Source organism: Manis javanica, chromosome 7 (genome assembly GCF_040802235.1).
Source record: "Manis javanica isolate MJ-LG chromosome 7, MJ_LKY, whole genome shotgun sequence".
Taxonomy (NCBI): Eukaryota; Metazoa; Chordata; class Mammalia; order Pholidota; family Manidae; genus Manis; species Manis javanica.
The window spans coordinates 6,614,451-6,619,581 of record NC_133162.1 but is presented as its reverse complement, the minus strand read 5'-3'; the positions used below and the strand labels follow the sequence as shown (position 1 = coordinate 6,619,581).

Here is a 5,131-nt window from a genome sequence, read left to right as displayed (position 1 = left end):
GGGGCTGGCCTCAGTGAAGGCTCTCACCATCCACCTGGCCGGTGCCATGGTCTCCCTGCACTCCAGCCTGAACCCCTCAACTCCTTCTCTACTTTGGAGCCCGAGATCTTTCCCAATGTCTGTCTGAGCGGGCCCCATCCCTGCTCAGATAGGGTGGGGGTCCCTCAGGGACTACTGGTCCTGCATCCCGCCCTGTGGGGCCTGTCCCTTCCAGCTGCAGCCCCCGGGCCATTCTGCCCCTGGATGCAAACTGTCCCTTCTCCCTAGCCACCCCCTTGGCCGCGCACTGTCCTCATTGACCTTGAACCTCTGCTTGCCTGTTGCGTCCCTGGACACCTCCTCGGGCCACCTCCGCCTGCTGGATCGCAGCTTCCTCACGTCTTCCCCTCTCAGGGGGCCAGGACTCACTCACATCTTGAACTGTCCACACTCCAGACCAGGGGCCTGCTGCCCATTTTTGTGTGAGCTGAGAAATATTTGTAACCAAAAATACACCACGAATTCATCAATAAAAATGCTTGTGTTATATTTGTTTTTCTCTTGTAATATATGTCCCTATATGTCATCCTTGATTTTCTCTCTTTGTCCATAAAGCCTAAAATATCTACTCTCTGGTTCTTCACAGAAAAAGTCTGCTGTCGACCCAGTGACAGGCAGAGCGCCCAGTCTCCCAGCTCCGCCCTTCCTTCCTCCCCGGCCTTCGCTGCCCCCGATGTCAGATCCCTGTTTCCTTTGAGTGTGACTGGCCCCAAGACGGCCTGGGCCGGGTCCTGAGCAGTTGGTTGTGCTCCGAAGAACCTGTTCGGCTTCTGTGACCCTGCGCTGCCTCCTCTTGGCCGACAGCTGTGCCCCTGATGACGCCTCCGGGGCCCAAGAGCCACAGCCTGGGAAGTGCTGATGTCCATTCGCATCCCGTCTGCCCTCCTCTCCTCCGGGGTGTCCCTCCGTGTCTGAACTCCCCTCTCTTCTCTCTCCGGGCGGCTCCTCGTTCCCAGCCACGTCTCCTCCTGGTAAGAGGCCTTCTGTCCAGCATGTGCTGCTACAGACAAGCTCCCTGGGGCATCTCCACTGGCCACCTGCGCGCCCTCCTTCCTGGGTCCTTCCCGGTCCCCCCACCCACTGGCTGCCTGCACACCCTCCTTCCTGGGTCCTCCCTGGCCCCCTACCCGCCGTCTAACGTCTGCTCCTCACACGGTCCTGGCCCAGGTCGCGCCTGCCCCTTCACATCCGGACCCGGGGGTGCTCCCCAGCCTCCCCTCCCTTGGCCTGTCTGGCCCTTGTCAGGCTTGCCCCCTCCGTGTCCCTCCTCCGGGCTGCCTGCCTGCTCCCTCCCAGGCCCCTCTCCCGGGGCCGCCCTGTACAGTCGGGGCCCCTCGCACCTCTGCTTGAAGTCCTCCTCCTGCCTCTTGGGGTGCATCTCTTGGGTGCCTCTTCCACGTGGACATGCCCAGCTCTGAAACCCCATCTCTGCTGAGCCCCCGCCACCCAGGACCCCGACTCCTCCGTCTTGGCACTTTCCTATCTGAGTCCTTAGCCCCTGGCAGCATCTAAAAGGCCTTTGATGCCCCTGCCCCAACCTGTCCTGCTCTCTCCTTCAACCCTCAGCCCAGGGTCGCCATCTGCAGAAGCCTCCCTGCCCCCGTGCTGGTGCCCTGGGTTTATTGCACTGCAGCGCTGGTGCTGCTCCTGGGGCTCCCAGAACAGTCTCCCCCTCCAGGCAGCAGCTGTGCCCCTCACCTGGACTGCAGTCTGGCACGTGGTGGGCACTCACTACCTGGATATTTGGGGGCTTGCAGCTTTGACCTCCTCATGCTGCTGTGACCTCCCCATCTCTGCTAAGGTATCTGGGTTGTTGCCAAGCCTGGTGGGTGGAAGTGCAGAGAAGGTTGTCAGGTGGGCTCTGGGGAGTCCAGGCGGGTGTGGTGAGGGGGTCTAGTCATGGGCAGGTGGTGTGCCCCCCTGAACGTGCCGTGCCGGCCGAGCACCCCTGTGAAGGCCAGAGGGCTGCGGATGTTTTCTGCAGGCCGCCCCCAGTCCTGAGCAGCAGGGCAGAGGCTGAAGCTGCACAGGGTGTCCCACAGGTAAAGGGGTTCTTTGGGCTGCCTTCTCCCTGGCAGCCCCGAGTAGGCCCTGTCCTCCCCGAGGGTTTAGGAAGCCTTGCTGGCTGGGGCCCTGGCCTGGTGACGGGTGAAAGCAGAGAAAGGCTAGGAGCCCTTGGCTCCGATCCTCATCGAGATTTAAACTGAAGCTAAAAGGGTGCATTGACCTTCCAGCACCACTTGAAATCCAGCTCCACATTTAGTGGGAATTAAAGTAATTGATGAACTTGTACTTGAGACATAGGTTCACATAAATAAAGAGCTATGAGCTCTAAAAATAACATCAGTTTTTTTTTTTTAACGAGGTAAAGATCAACATGCAACACACCCAGGAGGCACCCCATCGAGCAATTAGGAAGCTGGAGAGAATGGGAAGATGAAAATGTTTATTCAAAAATCAATAGATTTATCCTAAAAGGGTTAGAGAAGCATAAGAGTAAAGTCTGGTCCCGCTGCAGCCCCGAGTCACTCTGTGGCAAGGTAGGTCCTAGACAGGAAGGGGTTAAGGAATGGATTTTTCAACTCCAAGTTGAAGGTAGTTCCCTGGGCAAGCTTTTCATTGTGTCCACTAAAAATGTTTTAAAAATCAATATAACAGTGTATAAAAGGATCTTCTAAAGACTGAGTCGGCCCCATGCACAGCCAGGTGGGCTGCAGGGAGGGACGGAAGAGGAGATGTTTAAACCTCCCAGGCTTGCAGCTAATGAGGCGGGCGTATTTGGGTGATTCCTGATGCACGTGGAAGAACTGTTTCTAAAGAGTTCTAATTGCTTCTGCAGGAACAGATAATAATGACCTGGATCTTCCCATCAGCTAAGACAGTAATTGCACACTTTTCCTGGCCCCAAACAGGTCCAACTTGTAAATCATGCAGTAATATAGTAACTATAATAATGAAGATTCATTCAACAAACTTGTGTTGGACTCATTGAGCTGGTGGCTGGTCTCTGAGCCACAGAGCTGGATATAAAGCTTTGCCCTCAGGGACGCAGACTCGGATGGAGTGGATTTCAAGTGCTTCATCAGCGATCCATCAGAAGAAATGCAGGTCACATGTGACCAAGAGCACATTCCTGTGTGGTCTGGAGCAGAAAGTCATGAAACAATATTCACTTTTACTTTGCATTATGTACTCTGATATTTTCTATTCCTGCCTATTTTATTGAAAAAGAAAAAGTGCTGGTTGCAACCTTGAAATTGATTTCACGACTCATTACTACTCATTACTAATGGACTGTGACCCGAAGTCTGAAAATTCTGATCTAACGTGAGGGCAGCAGGGAAAAGTTGTTCAAGAGAAAGAAGGTGCCCCATGTTGAGGTAGAGGAGGGCAGGGCTCCTCTAGCTGGGAGATCAGAAAGGGCCCCACCGCAGACGTGGCCCTGAATGATGGAGGGACACTTAAGTAGAGAAAGGTTGACTTGGGAAAAGTAATTGTGTTTGTAATAGTGGGTAAATTATTATGTCATTATTATTAATATAATATAAACAGCATTATCCTTCTCAAGGGGTTTTCCCACCCATAGCTTATTGGGTCACCTTGAACTTGTGACCAACTTAGATGAGATATAACTATGTTTTATCAATGTGGAAACAGAGTCAGAGAGGTAAAGGATTTTTCTCAAGGACACACAGCTCCTAGACTTTGGCAGAGCCAAGTTTGCACCTGGGTCTGCCTGGACCGCACGCAGCCTGTGGAGTCCCAGCAGCAGGAAGCGGAAGGCTGAGCTCTGCTTCACTCCTGGTGATGGGAGGCTGGGAGCCGCACAGAGAGCGAGTGCCCAGCATGGACCGGTCTGCTCTCTCCCCCTGCTCTCTCTTCATCTCTTCCTTTGGTTTCCCACTGTTCCTGTGGGTGCCTCTCTGGCTGAGGTCCTGGCCTCTGATACTTGGGAGGCCTATGGGGGTCATGAGTCCCTCCGAAAGGTTTCAGCTGGCTCTCCCAAGTCACAACCAGAAGACCCCTCCTCTGGGGGTCTCTATCTGGAGGAATGAACTTGGCCACCCCAAGCGTCCCATCCCGTGGCATGGATAACCATCGCCCTGCTCCACCCCGAAACTTCCCTTGCTCTCTGAGAATCCAGCCTCCTAATCTGGAGGCCAGGGTTAAAGCTGAGTCTTTCTGTTCTCCAAGTACAAGATCTGCTCTCTCCCAACCACCAGGCCGAACCCCCAGCTTCATCTGTTTGACTTTCTTTCTCTCAAGGAACTTACAATTTAATCACGACTCCCTAATAGTACACACATTCTAAATTGCAATCATTTATTGCATCTAGCCTGGGGCTCTTCTGTCTGTTAGAAATATCAGGGTTATTTCCTTCTTTTAAGAGTTTATGTTAAAAAAAACCCAAACTTTACAAATAATGTTTGCTGTTTAATGTTCTCTCCTGAAATATCAATCTGCAAAAATAGAAATCCTTTTTTACAATTCATCTGAAGGATAGAGTTCCAGTTTCTTATAATGTAATGAATGTACTGCAGATAATGGTCCAATAGTGCAAATGAAAGGCGCGTATAATCAAAATGATAATGGAACGTATTGTACGGCTTGTATAATAAAATCCATACCAATATGGAAATCATATCTCAAGGCAACATTCCTCTCTTTGATTTTTGTAATAATTGTACATGTAAGAGCAGGACAGCGAGAAGTGGGGAGAACAAAGGCCTTTATTGCTTCATTAGGCAGCTGGCGTGCTGATGGTCTGGCCTGTCAACAGCCGCCCCTTAATTTCCAAGGGAGGCTTCTCCCCTTCCTGCAGAAATGATCGACGGTTCCCGTCAGCTCCCTCCTTGGCCTTTCCTCTGAGAAGATTCACAATCAGACGAAGGTGATGGGATGGCAATTTTGATCAGCACCTTCTGCCTCATGGGCCACTGGGTCTTGGGGTTTGGGTGCCCCAAACCCAAACAGGAGCCCGGTTCCTGAAGCTTGGGTGAGAAGGGAGGAGCCAGCGGGCCCCCTTCTGCTTGTCTGCTGCGTTCTTGCATTCTGGAGCAGATCATCCTGCCTTGGTTTACCAGGCCTTTGG

At 52.5% G+C, this 5,131-nt stretch overlaps 1 long non-coding RNA gene across 1 annotated transcript; it reads left to right on the top strand.

The window, feature by feature from the left end:
* The first annotated feature begins 702 nt into the window (after positions 1–702).
* On the top strand, positions 703–4,682 carry LOC108389345 (uncharacterized). Its single transcript, XR_001851233.3, has 3 exons — positions 703–1,010; positions 2,405–2,579; positions 2,879–4,682. It is a non-coding gene; the product is annotated as an uncharacterized lncRNA (long non-coding RNA).
* Positions 4,683–5,131: the final 449 nt, after the last annotated feature.